Consider the following 16,299-nt stretch of genomic DNA (forward strand, 5'->3'; position numbering starts at 1 on the left):
TGAGAGCAGTTGAATGTTGAATGGTTGCGTACACACATAATTGCACTGAAGATGGGCACATATGTACATACATGCGCATGCACACCTTCTCTACAAATTAATTCGTGCATACACACAGACATACTCAGTTATTTATGCATTAAGTGGCAATTTAAGCACGCACACCATACATCGCCAATATGCACAACTCTTTTTCTTCTATTTGGTTTTTGCTACCTTCTTCTATGCGGTACACACACACATACGCACACACACACACACGTATTCGCAACAACTTATGAGTATGTCGATGGAAATGGAGGAAAACTAGTTTATGCGCAATATGGTATGCATACTCATGGGTCAAAGTCATTAATAAAACAGCCATTCAGCCACTCGGCCGCCACACTTTTGAACAGTCGACAAAGGCGGGTAACCGGGCAGCTCTCGTCAGCCAGTCAGCTAGGCCGCCGTTACAGTTGAGCGCCAACAGAAGCCAATCGAGGTATCAGCGACACACGCGGTATGTGGAGAGGAGCTTAGAAGAAGAAGAAACAGAAGAAGAAGCAAGAGGCGACAGTGCGTGCGTGCCACATTTACTCGACATAGAGTGTCAGATTCAGTAAGCGCAGTTGCAGTTGGGGAGGTAGCGATTGTTGCATGTGGCATATTTTGTTAGATCCTCGATGTGCTCACATGCATGCACATACATTATCCACTCTGCATTGCGGTTGCACAAAAAACACTTAAAAGTAGCAAATAGTGAGGGGAAGTACATGCAAAGGGTGATCAATTTTGAGGTATCGGAATATGAATAAAACAACGACAATTCAAATTGATTGGGCAATCTTTATTATTTTTGTGTAGAACCATTTATGACATTTATGTTTTAAAGATTTTTTCCTTGTTTACTCCTCTCGGGAGCATAGGGCCTCGACAAGACTAAGTCTTGCGTTGGTTTCGTTAATCTATTTTGATTTCTGGCAGGGTAGGTGGTTAGCCTGTCGCTACCAGTCCTAAGTAGTGGGAATGCCCACCTGTCGTTGTTTAGGAATAACGCCTTCTTGCTACTTGAAGCGCCATCTGTGTTTCACATTTTTCTGGCACAAGGATCGCACAGATGGTTGAGGACTTCGCTAAATTTGGGTGTGTCTGCGCTATTGCCGCGGTTGCCTGCTTCCTCTTTCTGGCGCCACTTGATGCAATGTGTGTATTTTTTCTTTGTTTTCGCTAGTTTTAACAGCCACAATGCAAATAATGCGCTGGTGATTGTGCGGGAGTAAGAATGGAAAGAATAAGTTTTTGGGCTTGAGGAATGAGATTTTTTTTCTTGTTTGTTTAGAAACAGGGAAAGTAGGTAAATTTGGAAAAGTTCGGAGGACCGAGCTTTACGTGGGATTCGAACGCACAACCTCTGGAATGGCAGGCTAGTGCACTTACGCTAGGCTACCGAGGCCGCTTTTTTAAAGATAATCCCTGTCAAATGTTGGCCGCAACTGCGCCGTAGTTCAGCCATCCGTAAACAACAATTTTGAATGACACGCTGGAGGACTTCAGTCGGTATCTCTTGAATAACAATAGTTGGCTGAATGTTGGCTTCCAACGCCTCAATCGAAGCACAAAGCATTTCGACTTTAAATACCCCCACAAATAAAAGTCTAAAGGTGTGATATCACGCGATCTTGGTGGTCAGTCCGCTGGTCCGAGACGAGCGATAAATTGCTCACCGAGCGATGACGCAGAAAACCCATTATTTCACGGCCTGTACGGCAAGTAGCGCCGTCTTGTTGGAACTACGGGTGCGTTGTGGAGATCTCGAGCATAAAATTTTCGGCTTTTCCGGCACGAAGAAGTCATTTATCATGGCGCGCTAGCGTTCGCCATTCACTGTTACATTAGGGTCAGCCTCGTTTTTCAAGAAATATTAGCCTATAGGCTGGAGATAGACCGCACCAAACGCTTGTTTTCAATGAGTGAATGCCTGTATGGCTTCGGGTTGCTCTTCAGCCAAATACGGCTATTTTGCTTATTGACGTACTATACTCATTAAGCCAAAAATGTGCCTCATCGCTGAAAAAAATTCGGGTCCCAAGGTAGGTAGGTAAGATGACAAGAGGTAGGTAAGATGGCACATTTTACGTAGCACTTACGTGCCGTTTTGATACCATAATGTGGACCACTACCTGTAAAAACATTTAGGGAAGAGAAAACCGTCTACAGCCAGCCAGCGCTGTTGATGTAGTGGAGGAGAAAGAGGGATGTAGGCTGGAGAATATCTTTAAGCCATCCCCAAAGGGCACTCAAGGGAAATCTCAAGCGCCTAGCCGCTAGAGCCGGACATTTGCAGAGAAAGTTTTCCACAGTCTCTTTCTCTGCAGGATCCCCCAGCTTCTGCAATAGGGCTTATTCGGAATTCCAAGTTTCTCCGCATGAGTACCGATCACCCAGTGACCAGTGAACACCGCAATGAGTTTGGAAATTGAATGGCGGTGGATTCCCATCACCTTAAGCGTTCTGTTTATATCGTATTGAGGCCATAGTGTTTACGAAATATCACATGATGAGACAGACCTTCATCTGTCTTGCGCTTTTTTTAGAAAGAAACTGTGTAGTTTCCCTTTACCAACGGTCAAGGGGGCACCAATATCTGAGAAGGAGACAACTGAAACCGGTTCTGTTGACCCCTTCCTGGCGAGCTCATTGGCAATTTCATTTCCCTCTATATTGCTGTGCCCAGGAACCCAGATAAGGGAAATGTTTCCCGCTTGATCGAGATGTTTGAGTTCCTCTTTACAGCAGTTTACGAGAAGAGAGCTGCAATACGGCGACGACGGGGCCTTGATCGCAGTTTGACTATCGGAAAAAATATTAGTGACTCCTTCCCAACAGCGATCCCTAAGCATTTTGCATGCTTGCAGGATCGCAAAGACCTCTGCTTGAAAAACGCTGCTCGTTTCCGTTTTCTTTAAAGCAGATCGAAATGCTGGCTGATTTAGAGAAAACCCCCGCTCCCACTCCAGATTCCATCTTGGATCCGTCAGTGAAAAGAGAGGAACCTATATCCGTGCCGACTCTCCGCTATTTCCAATCTTGCCTGCTCGGAAAGGTAGCCATAGCACAACTCTCAAATCCCAGTTTTCGGATGGAGAGATCATTGCGAAGAACAGAGAAGGAAGGAGAGATCTGCTACAAGTTGCTACTATGTCCTACAGGAAATTGTCTCCAGAGGCCAATCTCCTTCTACCTAATAGTGCTCTGAGCAGCAATGGATTTAACTTGCAGATCCACTGGAAGTAAGTGCAGAATAGCGTTGAGCGCAGCAGTGGGACATGTTCTACAAGCACCAGTGATGCGCACACCTGCAGTTCTCTGCACTCTCTCTAGTTTAGTGGTGTTGTGTAGCCTTTCTGAAGATCTACCCACCAAACTAAGCAACCATATGTCAAAATTGGCAGAACCACTAAGTTGTACATCCAAGGTACGACACGTGGCTTGAGACCCCATTTTTAGCCGAACATAGATTTACAGGCGTAGAAGGCTATATTGGCCTTCTTAACTCGATTTTCTATGTGCAGCTTCCAGTGAAGCTTGGGGTCAAGTATTACACCAAGATACTTGACTTCCGATGCGAGTGTAAGACACTGGTTGTTTAGTCTTGGAAGCTTAAAAGGCGGAAGCTTGTATTTTCTGGGGAATAGCATCAACTCCTTTTTGTCAGAGTTGACTCTGAGACTGCAACAGGCAGCCCAACTACTGATTGTAGCCAGTGCACCTTCCAAAATTTCAGCCATTACTGATGGGAAGGGTCCCGAGACCATTAAGACCAAGACATCGGGTCCCAAAATGCGCCGAGTTTTTCAGGATCTCAATGATTAAATTTACGACGCTTTGGAAGATCGGTCGGCTTCAACTCTTGGACTAGCTGTATTTTATATGTATGCTTTCAAACCAAGATCTTTGCATTAAATAGCCAAATTAGTGCCATAAGACAAGTTAAGTTGTTGGCGCCGAATCGATTCTTCAGGGTCTTCGGCAAAACTCTCATTTGCAGCCGCAGGATGCTCTTCACTTCGGGCTGTACGTGGTGTAATCGGTCGCTTACCATCTAATAAAGTTAAATTTATTCTCAATTTTGCCGATGGTTTGTCGAATAGAGCGCTCGGTAAGACAGTTATGTGCATACGCCATAAATTGACTTGAGCGCGCGATGAACATTTTTCACAGAGCGTCGATTTTCGTAATCCAATTGTACGATTTCTAAAGGTTGTTGAGGCATAAGTCTTTCCATGATAAAATGTCAATTACGACAGAGTTGAGTTTGACAGTAGTCACGCGTGATGTGTCAAATTGGAAAAAGTACCTCCAATCTGATCACCCTTTACTAGTTTAGGTCAAGCAGGGAAGGCAGCTACATTCCTCCGTCTGCTCTGGCCCTGACGCGTCTGTCCATTGTGTGTGTTGTGCAAAAAATGTGTGAAGAGGAGCGAAAAGAAAAAATAAATTAAAGAAAAGAAACCCAATAAAAAATTAATCGAAAATTTCCAGCCAATCGCTGCATTGAACTTAGATTTCCACTCTATCATTAAGTAAGACGGCCGCATACGACAACAATTCAAGCCTTATGTGCAACACCACCTACGCAAATCCATTTCAAGAGCGCGTGTAGTGAGTGCACTGATAGATAACGTCATCAACACTCAGCCAGCACCACTTCGAAGGTTGCCATTCCCATGCCGCCCACTCACTCCTGCACCCCCATACAGATGCGCGTAAGGCGTCTCGGGTGCCTGGTTTGTGTTGTCTGCCAGTTGGCTGCACTTAATTTAATGTTCATAACGTAAACTTATCTGCAGATTTATATTTTCGGAACTTTTGGTTTTTGTGTGTGTGTGTTTCGATCTCAGTGTTATAGCATTCGAGTGCATTTCTCACGGAATGCATTAGTATGCAGCAGAGCAGCAGCAGGCGCAGCAGCCATGAGAACATTAAAATTCACTGCCACATGCCACTGCTTTATACAGACAATTGATAAAACAATGCAAAACCAAACAAAAATAAATAAAAAATAAAAATAAACAACAAAACCAAAACACAAATGAAAAGGATTTATTTATTGCGTCGGCTTGGTGCCGGAACTGTGTGTGGGTTGTGAATTCCAAATAGATGGTAGCGAGCGCAGTGGTCCAGCTCACCTAGCCGCAAGCAAGTAACTGCTTGCAGCAACACATCCCTACATAAAAGTGTACCATATAAATGTAGGTATTTGGTATGTGTGTGTGTGTGTACATAAATGCCATTTATACTCGTACTTATGTATGGATAAAATATATCAAGCCACCAAGTGCTCTCAGCTGCTGGATTGCATTAGAAATGTTGATGCTGTTGCCGACTTTGAGGCGTATAAAACTCGCGCTCGCGCACTCGAAATCACTTTGTTGGCCTTTAATGGCATCGAAGGCGACGGAAACGTAAAAGCTGGTGGAGAAAAGCTTGGCAAGGTCAACACAAGAGTATGACAAGGTTTTTCTGACGTCAGTTTCTTTGTGCGCGACTTTTGTAAAGGCTCTAGGCCAGGCGGGTATAAAACGCGGGCTCTAATGTAATTTAATAGTACAGTACATCAGAACCAACATTCTGGAATAACTAAAAAATATATATACAGATGTTCTGTGAATATATATATAACTACTTTTTTACTAAATAAAAAGAAATGACTTCAAGTGATGGAAATCTCTATTTTAACCTTTACGTGCTCCATACTCCAGCTGCCGCCTACTTCACCAGTGTCAAATATGATTGACGTACGACGCCATTTGCAAAAATTATAAATCATTCGATAGCGTGATTAATATTGCGCCGCCTTTTATCCGCTGCGCCGGAGCAGCGCACTGCCGCTCTTCGCTCTACCTACCGTCTTTTTCCGAAAATAAGACATTGTCTTACTTTCTTTTTTTGGTCCAAAATATGCGCTAGAGCTTATTTTCGGGGGAGGGCAAAAATAAAAGTATATTTATATATTTTTATTTAATATTTATTGTACACAGAATACAAAAATTTAAATTTATTCAAATACAGTCATGTCATCTTCTTCTGGAACATCGTCATAAATAAAATTCTGAATTATATTCTGATTTTCTTCCTAATTAATTTCCTGTTGATGCATTGGTCCGAATCTCTCATGTCTTGCGATATAGCTACCGTTAAATGAATACTTCTTGTCTAAGTAGCCTCTTCGTGGTGCGTTGGCAGCATCACTATCAGTTATTTTGCCTCATGAATTTTTTACCCAATTAACAATTTCTTATAAGCTTGGTTTTACAAAATTACCTCGATGATTTCTCACCATTCTGTTTTCAATATATCCATTCGCATATGATTCTTGAATGGTTTGTTTATTGCAATGTCAAGTGTCTGGAGGTGACCAGTCATTCCTGCCGGAATCATTATTTGATCAATCTTCCTCTCAGCAAGAAAGTTTTTCATGTCTTTAGCGCGGTGAGTACTTGCTGAATCCCAAACTAGTAAACCTCTATTCTAACCCCTCAACAGAGTGGTGGCAGCATAAAATCAACCCACTGTCTTATAACTGCTTGGGTGCACCAGGCTTTCTCCCTTTCAATGACATAAATTCCTGAAACACGTTGAATCTGGTATTTTTTACCTTGAGTGACTAAAAATGGCGATACTTTCTTGCCATCTAGACGAATCGCCAAAATACAGGTAACACGTGCACTATCGTAACCGGTAGAAGGCACGTAAATTAACGAAGAAGCCTTGTAGTGAACTGTCGTACGAGCTCCTTGGCCTAGGAATACCGCGGTCTCATCCATAGCAATCATGTCGGAGAGTTGGTATTTCGAAAAATCGTTGCCATCAACACAAAGCTTAAACGCCAGAGCACGCTAAACAACTTTACGAGGGGTGCCTTTTATATGTCGGGATTTGGAAATCTTGGTGTTGCAATCTGGCAACTGACCGCTGTAACGCAAAGTTTGACATTTTTTGGCTTTTACGTACTCAGAACGTTTTGAAATACCAGCGCTATTTGTGTTGTTTACAGTAACTTAAAAGATTCATCTCGGTCCAAAAATTGAATTAAATCGTGAACAATTTCGTGCGATTATTTTTTACAACTTTCGACGTGGATTAACTCAGCAACATTGCATGGATGAACTTAATTCATTTTTTGGCGATGAAGCTCCATCAAGGACCAGTGTTTATGGATGGTATGGTGAATTCAATCGTGGTCGTAGTTCACTCCAAGACGAATTTCGTGAAGGTCGTCCAAAATCAGTTGTTGTTCCGAGAACCATTGATGCTGTGCGCGAACTGATATTGCAAGATCGTCATGTGACCTATCGTGAGATTGAGACAATCTTAGGCATTAGTTGGGACCAGCATTCGTTCAATATTGCATAAACATTTGACTGTCAAAAAAATTTGTTCGCGTTGGATCCCACACAATTTGTCAATCGCTCAAAAACAGGCTCGTGTCGATTGGTCGAAGGAAATGCTCAAAAAATACGATCGCGGGGCTTCGAAACACGTCTATGATATCGTGACAGGTGATGAATCATGGATTTACGCGTATGAGGCCGAAAGTAAACAGCAGTCGACTGTATGGGTATTTCAAGATGAGCCAAATCCAACAAAAGTTGTTCGCCCACGAAGCACTTCCAAGCAAATGGTCGCCTGTTTTTTCGGAAAAACTGGACATGTCGCAACCGTACCACTAGAACAATGCAGAACAGTAAATTCTGAGTGGTACACAACCATTTGTTTGCCAGTTGTCTTCCAAGAAATTAGGAAAACCAATCGCTAAAGACGGATCACTCTTCACCAGGATAATGGGACAAAGCGAGCTCTCACACATCGGCTCAAACAACTGTATTTTTGAGCACCCAAAACATCGAATTAATGGGTCATCCGCCGTATAGTCCTGACTTGGCACCGACTGACTTCTTTTTATTCCCGTACGTAGAAAACAAACTGAGAGGTCAACGTTTTTCGACACCTGAAGAATGCATGTTTTGGAGGTATCTCATTCAGAGTGGCAAAAGTGCTTCGACAATTGGTTCAAACGCATGCAAAAGTGTATAGATCTTCATGGATAATATTTTGAAAAACAATAAAGTGATTTTCGATGATTAAAATTTGTTTTTGTAATCCCGAAATATAAAAGGCACCCCTCGTATTGTATTCCAGCTTAAACAATGATGTTGATCTCCTTAGAGACAGAGCACTGAGATCTTCCAATTCATTAAAAAATGGTCTACCTGCAAATCTATGCCTTACTCTCAATGTAACAATGGCCAGGAACCTATGTTACCTTTAGGTGAAATGTCTCAGGCACTCAGTTAAAAGTTGTGCGGCATTTCATTAGAGGTTGTCGACTTTTCTGTGAGGGATTTTATCGCCGTCTGGCTATCAGTGAAAATATAGATATCATCTCCACGTATCTCATCACACTACAACAGTCGAGAAGCCGGACACTGAAGGAGATCCGCAGATGTTCGGATAATACACCTCCGCCTACCCTGCCACCGGCTTTGAGCCTACTGTTTATAAATGAATGGGCTCGCCCTGTCTTACCCCGTTCCGACCGCACTCTTTCCTTGGAGGTAGGAGGATCGTGAACGTCGTAATGGTAAGTGTAGGCTAGAGTGCATAGTCCACCAGTCCGGGAAGCCCCGAAATATCAGCTATGGTTTTACCAGTTTTTTACCATTGTAGATCTATCGGAAGGAGGTTTAGTGTCGCACAGATGCGAGTCTTATTCTGGGATTCAACCCTCCTTTCTTCCCGATTATCTGTGGCTTGTTTAAGAGCAGCGGTTTTATGTCTTCTGCTTAAAAGTATCAGATCCGAGAGAGGCGGTATTTGTGGATTACCAACGGTGTCTAATTTGCGGCTGTGGTACCCGCTTTATGGTGCTGATGAAGTTCATCAGATTTTTGATATCAAGGTCTGCTATGTCAGCAGTCGTAGGAAAGAAGTGAGAACCAAGATACTTAAAACTTAGTCCCGCGAGAGCAGGGCAGCTAAGCAGCAGGTACTGAGCTGATTCCCCCTCATCCTGCATACAGCTGCCACAAAAAGGACTCGCAGTAATTCCGAGTCTCACCGCATGTTTAACCCGCGGAAAGTGCCCTGTGAGAACGCCCACGAAATTTGAGAGCTGAGATTTTGTCATTCTCAGAAAATCCCTCGATCGCCTCCGATCCAACCGTTGCCAAAAAGATTTTGCGACTTTACACGTTTGTGTACTTGCCCAGTGCTCGTTGAGTTGACGCGAACCCAATCTTTCCAGGAGTAGAGGACAGGTTGTGAAGTGGATCCCGATTTTCTACCTTTGCGGGGACAATACCTCACAGGTCCCTTGTGTGGCCAGCTCGTCCGTTTCGCCGTTTCCCGCAATGTCAATATGACCAGGTACCCAAGTTAGCCTTTATGTCAAAGAGTTCGGCTGCAGCCGAAAGTGAAACCAGCCACTGGCTGGCCACTTTCGGGTGCACTGTAATAGAGTCCAGGGCCCTAATTGCCGCATGGCTATCGGAGTAGATGTTTACCTCCTTAACAGTTATTTCGGAAGTAGGTAGCCAATCAGCTGTTACTTTTATTGCGGCCACCTCTGTTTGAAACACACTACCGGGATCCGGTAACCTGTATTAGAGGCTGATGGGTTGCTCTTTGCAGAATACTCCTCGACCAATCCTACCGTACAACTTCCTGCCATCCGTGAACAGGTTAACCAAGCCCTGTCCCCAAGTGTTGCAAACGACCCACTAATCCCTTGATGGGATATGAGTGGAGAAAGTTCCGCTTGGACTAAGATCAGGTTGAGAAGGACTTGACTTCACTTGGTGTGTCTAATTGGCGTCGGTTAGCACGAAAAAGCAATGACTTGTGCGCTTTATAAATCTCGGCTTAAGCAGTTATCGCGCCAATCGAGCAGAAGAATAAGATGGGCTTCCCTACAGATACCAAACTGAACTTGGAAAGAGACTTTATAGGGATTTCGTGGAGTTGACTGTGGTTTGACACAATGCGCGGAGAGTTTGCTCTTAGGTCAGCGCGATTAGAGATTCATTGCACCCAAAGTGCGGCATAGGTTTTAGATGGATCTGGAATCTTGCCAGCCAAATAAAGGGTTTTCCACTAAGAGGTGTTATTTTGATATTCAAAGAAAAAATCTATCTTTTAATATAAATGATCGGATTTTTATTTCATTAGAAAGAGGAAGGTATGCCGTTATTAGTGGAAAATAACATCAGGCAAATGACCAACACGACCACGCTTACAGGACAATATTCTTTGCATGAAATTTTCCATAACCGAATTGCAAAGTGGCTGCCCTATGTCCTCAATAGCCTCACGAATTCCATTTTCGAGGTCTTGAATCGACCCTGGGCTGTTGGCGTAGACCTTTTCTTCCACATGGCCCCAAAGAAAAAAGTTACAAGGTGTTAAATCACAAGATCTCGGTGGCCAATTGTGATCACCTCTTCGAGAGATAAAACGGTCCGGAAACTTTTCCCGTAATTGCAGTAATCTTAAGTTGATGTACAACGCTGTATATGTAAATAGTTAATTAGAATGACGTGGTTTATTCTTGCATTTGCGTAGAATTGTCTATTTACACGTGAAGCCTAAGTGGAAGTAAATGCCATCAAACTCATCTTCATAACTTAAAAAATGATTACGGTCGCAACCTAATAATTTTCAGCGCAAAGGTATAATTATAATGTTAAAAATTATATGCCGCTATCTGAAGGATAACAAAAATAAGCTGCGAGTGTAATATAATTATACAAGTTTACAAACCTACGCAAATACAAAAATATTTTCTGATGTCACCGAAAAACGCAGGCCCACACAAAAAGGTAGCGAAAGAAATTGACAGCCAAGTACTGGAGTCGGTAGATAAAAACGCACAAAGCATCAAGGCTACATAAATATAAAAGGGCGAGACAAAGGCAAACCCTTTGCCAGGCAAGTGTGTGTGCACTTGATACACAAAAAAGTTGGCAAAAAAATCACGTAACATCAATAAAAAGCGAAAAATACGATACTCTTATTAGATGCTACCAACAGATTATACAGGATGAGCGAAGAAGTGTCGCGCGCTTTTCGTTATTTTTGTTTTTGTTTTCCCATTCTTTTTGAATGAACAAATAAGTGTTCTTTGGAGCAGAAGTTTGTAGCAGCCAAAAAAGAATAATGGAATTTCACACCCAAGGGAATTTCGCATTTAATGCCATGCCGTTGGCAAGTAGATCACAACCGAGCAGCGACAAGAGCCACTAACAATAGTTATTCGGCGCAAATAAGTAGCTCAAGTATAAGTGGAGCTAAGAAACACTTGCACACATACATATGCATGCACATACGCGCCAATACGTACACCAGTGCGTTTGTATGCATGCGCGCAAATGTAAAAAGTTTGCAAAAGCCAACTAAATTGACGAGTGCCAATGAAGGATAAGTAACTCTAGTTGGCATATTTGAGACACGAACAGGAGGCAAAATACCGAAATCGGAGTAGAAAATGAAATAAGTAAAAATAAATTTTTGTGTGATTGCTTAAAGTGAGAATTGTGTACATTGGGAAATGTCGAAAAGTGTGTGACTATGGCGGCAGCAGCAGAGTATGATTTGGAGGGGAATGGCAGTGGAGAATAAAATAGAAAAGAACAAAAAAGTAAAAATACTCGTACAATAAAAGCGATGAAAAGAAGAAAAGAAAGTGAAAGGATAGAAATAAAAATAATAATACATAAAAAAGTGGAATAAGAAACGAATAGGAGTAACGAAACGAAAGAAGTTTCAGCTGTATTCTCAAAGTAAAATAAATATTATTTATAGTCTGGGTGGAGCCAGCAAAGAGGCTATAAAGAAAACGTAAGGAGATAATAAAATTGTACAGTGAAAGAAATAAAGTGGCTGCTATTGAATATTGATAACTGAGAGGCCGACCCGAAGACCACCGTTCCCACTACAGCCCTACGGTTCTACGCGGATTTATATTCGGCCAATAATGTAGCGCTGCTACTCAGCTGTAGTAAAGCCAATATTACTCTATGGTGCTCTAGTATGGTGAAAACCACTCCTACAGCAGCACTTGAAAGAATACTCAAGCTACCACCGATTGACATTGCGGCAGAAGATCTAGCAACTAGATCTGCCGCAAGACTTCACGCAACGCGTGAATTTACCTGTAAAATATTCGGACGTAGCTCAATTGGTATGAGCTATCGGACCAATACGGACTATATGACTCCGAAATACAATTGGGTGAAGAAATTCCGAACAACAAGAGAAGAAGAGGGGTAGAAAAGAGGTATAAACCCTAGCGCCAATACGCTTAACATATTTACCGGTTTAGCTGCCCAATTAAGCTCCCTGACCATTGCAGTATTTTTCAAGCATAAGTCTTTGCGGTAGGAAAGGCTGCAGAAATAGCACTAGCAAGGACATCGAGCAACTTCAACATAAATATATACGTTGACAGTCAAGCGGGAATAAAGGCAATAAACTCATATAATTTCATCTAAAAAGTTCTTAGGACAAGGGAAGCCATAGAGAGACTATCCGCAGGCAGACGGTTACATACCTTTTGCGTACCCGGACATAAGGGCATTGCAGGAAACGAAATTGTAAATGAGATTGCCAAAGAATGCAGACAAATACTCCAGATTCGTACTAGCCCTCTCTAGAAAGGACGGCAGAACTATCGAAGGTATACTGCAAGGCCACAATTTGTTAGCGGCACACGCATACAAGATGGGAATTGCAAAAAATGATAAGTGCAGATTTTGCAATGAACTAGAAGAGAGGGAAACTCTTGTAGACCTTCTATGTTCTTGCCCTGCCTTAGCTAGAACCCGAATGCAATGTTTAAGAGCTCTACTACCTATATGATAGGTTAGAATGTCTCTCGGGGTTAGAGCTATAGAGCTTACTTAGATTTGCAAAAGGCGCAGGCTTATTACACTACTACAAGGAAACGTAACGGTCAAGCTTAATCTTGTACCACTAAGGACGAATAGGTCTATGTGATGGCTTTCAGCCAGCCAGGTCAACCTAACCTATATTCGGCCAAGGACTACCACTCCAGCAGCATTTCCCATACAACAACATCCACCATTCCCTCGGCGGGTGTTTCTAGGCTATCGCAACGACGAGGATTTATATTGGGCCAAGGACTCTCACTCCAGCAGCATTCGCCAACATCTATGAGGAATGTTTATGCTGCTACAACAACAACAACCACCAGAGAGTACTATACTCAAGTAACTGTTAAAGTCACAGTTTATCAAATTGTGGCAAAAAGAGCGCTAGTGAAATTAAGAGAACTTGGAGTAATTTTCGATCTCTCTTACTCGGTCGCTTTTGGTCGAATCTAAAACATTTCGTCATGTAGCTCGATTCGTTGCTTGCTGGAGCCAGTTTTGTTGGAATAAGGTCGTCTACCAGTGAGTTCCCTCTCGAAAGACTACCGCGCCCGAGCACTTTCGTTCTCGCTCGAGACATTGCCAAGCCAGATTTTAATACGCTTCACTATGTCCACATCTCAGTATTGCTCATACGGCTCGCTGTTCCATCGGATACTGAACTCATTCCCGCGTACACAAAGATTTTTTGCAAAAGCTTTCTCTCGAACGGTCCCAGTGCAAGGACGGGGATGATTAGGCTTTGGCACAGCGTTGTTTTCGTTTTTGGAGAGTGGCATCTACTTCTCACTTGCCTACTGAGCTCAAAGTAAGTTGTTGCTTCGTAGTTACATATTCCCAACTTCTTAAGATCGTGTTCCACTGCGTCTATCCAAATATTCCTCGGTCTACATTTGGCCTTCACGCCCATTTCCTGTCCTGTCAAGGCTTTCTTCACGGTACAGTCAGCAGGATGGAAAATCTATAGCCTCTCTTCTTCAAATGACAACCACACCCGCTGTCTTTTAGACTTGGTGCCCCTGTTATCGCCAACGAGGCAATGTCGACCGAGTAAGGGCGGGATAATCCTAACATCCTAAAAATTCCTGCTGCAAACTTGCTGAAAGGCACGTGGACTTAGGGCTGACACCCACATTTCCCGTAAAAAAGAATAGGTCATGATACCTTCACAAAGGCTATTAACACTGGTACCTAGATAATCAAAGTCCTTCCACACTTTAAATTCGCGGTTGCCAACAGTGACTTGTTGTCCAAGACGCGAGGACTCTTTGATGTTGACAGCACGTACTTTGTTGCATGACACTTTTGTAGTAGATATGGCACTAGCGGATCTCTTTCACTACGCAGATTTCTTATATAACATCGAAGTATTACCCTGTACTAGGTTCTGTAATGTGTAATGTCTGCTTCTAAATTATCTGATCTGTATACCTTTAAGCTTCTCTTTACATCATTTATTATCCGCGCATATGGAATACGAGGGTTGCTACTGATATTTCTAACCTTAGGCATTTGTAGGTCTGTCAGACGTCATCTTGACGTTTCTGTTGGGAACTTTGACATATCTTACCATAAGCGTACTCAGCATGTTTTGATACATTAGCTTCTCAATTAACGTACTCATTTCGCAAAACTTTCTTACAATTGACCCGATTGCGCGCTTAATTCGGAAACTGTTGCCATGGAAGTGTGTGCCCATAAATTGTTTTGCTGAGAGAACAATTTAGTTCATCATTCACACCACGCAAAAACGGTGCGTAGTATTTGCTAGATATGATTCTTACTTTTTCAAGATTGTCGGAACGCAAGGCCGGCTTAAAGTTTTCAGCCGATGGAACAAACTTCTTTTTTGTAGCACTCTTCTCTGTAGCACGCGAGCTCGCTCGAGCTTTCTCAACGGATAGGCATCGGTACAGAAATTCGTTTAGATTACGCTGAAATACTCGAATACCAGCGAAGTGTCTATGTCTATACGTTTTTGGTCTAGTGTGAGCAAAAGCGACACCCACCTTGCGGATAGCTTGTTCGTGGCCAATTTGGATGCAGTGCGAGTTCCAAAAGTTCTCCTTTCCCTGTTCCAAAAGTTTTTTCCTTGGCACTTTCAATAACGCAAAAATTGGTTTACATGCTGCATGCAGAAACAGAATATATCGATAAACGAAAAAACTATCGGAATATTAGGAAGATAAAATCAAATGCCACCACCTCTTGCAGGAGTGAAATGCGTCAAGTGAAATAATTTTGAAGTAGATTATATAACTTGAAAATGTCCGTAGGGAATGGCGAATATGCTCCTAGTTGGAAAGGTCATCGGAAAGCAGTTATTGGAAAAAATTAGTTTTTATTAAAGATTCTTATAAAATATTATGGTTTTAACACAGTACACAAACAACCTATTGGCCTATTCCTCCTTCGCACAGATTTATTCTTTTAATTTTTTGTACGTTGGTGATATGAAGGTTTTACCTGAGAGGCTCCCAGTAAAATTTTCCGAAGAATAATTTTTCCAACATTTTCATCCTTTCGAAATTTGTTTTCTGAACGGTTTCTTGAAATAAATGGCAAAATGACCTTTTTAGGTGGAAGCGAATGGGCTAAAATGTTAAACGGAAATATTTTCAGTGACATTTTACTGCATATTATTTCGCTCAGACAAATACTCCAACCATTTTTGACACTTTTTGGAAACAATTCAGCCGGAGTATGCAAACTTTAGTAGACCTTAAAAACAATGTTAACTAACTTTTGCAAATTTGTCGATTTTTTAATTACAGATAAGTAAACTTTCAGAAAATATTAACAAAGTCAGAGCTGGCTTCAGTTGCGCTGTACTTGTAATTTAATATCCTTTAATTGATTCTTTGGGAGAGATCTGAATTATGGCTGCCAACTGCAGTGATGATCTGAAGCGTGTTTATACAGCTTTAAGTTCCATAACCCATTTACTTCGTGGAGGAAACAATTCGCTCTGTTGGGAATATCAGAACTTTAGAAGTTATTCCAAACTGCTTAATACTTATGTATAGATAGACTATGTCATTCCAAGGACGAATATATTTTCATATTTTCACACAGGACGAGGCACTGCGCAATACAGCTAAGTGGAGCATGAACACTTTGAATTCGTAGGCTATCGATGTTCGCTGGGCTTATATGAAAAGCAGGGTACTTCCACGCCATTGCAAAAAATCATGCCAAAATAAAATTCAGATAATAGATTTCTGATATAAATTCTGTCAAAAAAGTAACCGGAACTATTTTTGTTTAAAGCCTGTCTGAAAAGATTTAATAAATACAAAAAAAAACTCAGATATTAAATAAAGAATATTATTTGATCGTTATGAAGCGCCTGAGAATGCAAATTCAT

General features: G+C 42.0%; 1 protein-coding gene across 1 annotated transcript in view; it reads right to left on the minus strand.

Annotated features, from left to right (window-relative positions):
• LOC129238072 (ubiquitin-like protein 3) overlaps window positions 1-16,299 on the minus strand; it is an 83,137-nt gene that overhangs the window by 66,281 nt on the left and 557 nt on the right. The window lies entirely within an intron of this gene.

This window comes from Anastrepha obliqua, chromosome 2 (assembly GCF_027943255.1).
Source record: "Anastrepha obliqua isolate idAnaObli1 chromosome 2, idAnaObli1_1.0, whole genome shotgun sequence".
Classification (NCBI taxonomy): domain Eukaryota; kingdom Metazoa; phylum Arthropoda; class Insecta; order Diptera; family Tephritidae; genus Anastrepha; species Anastrepha obliqua.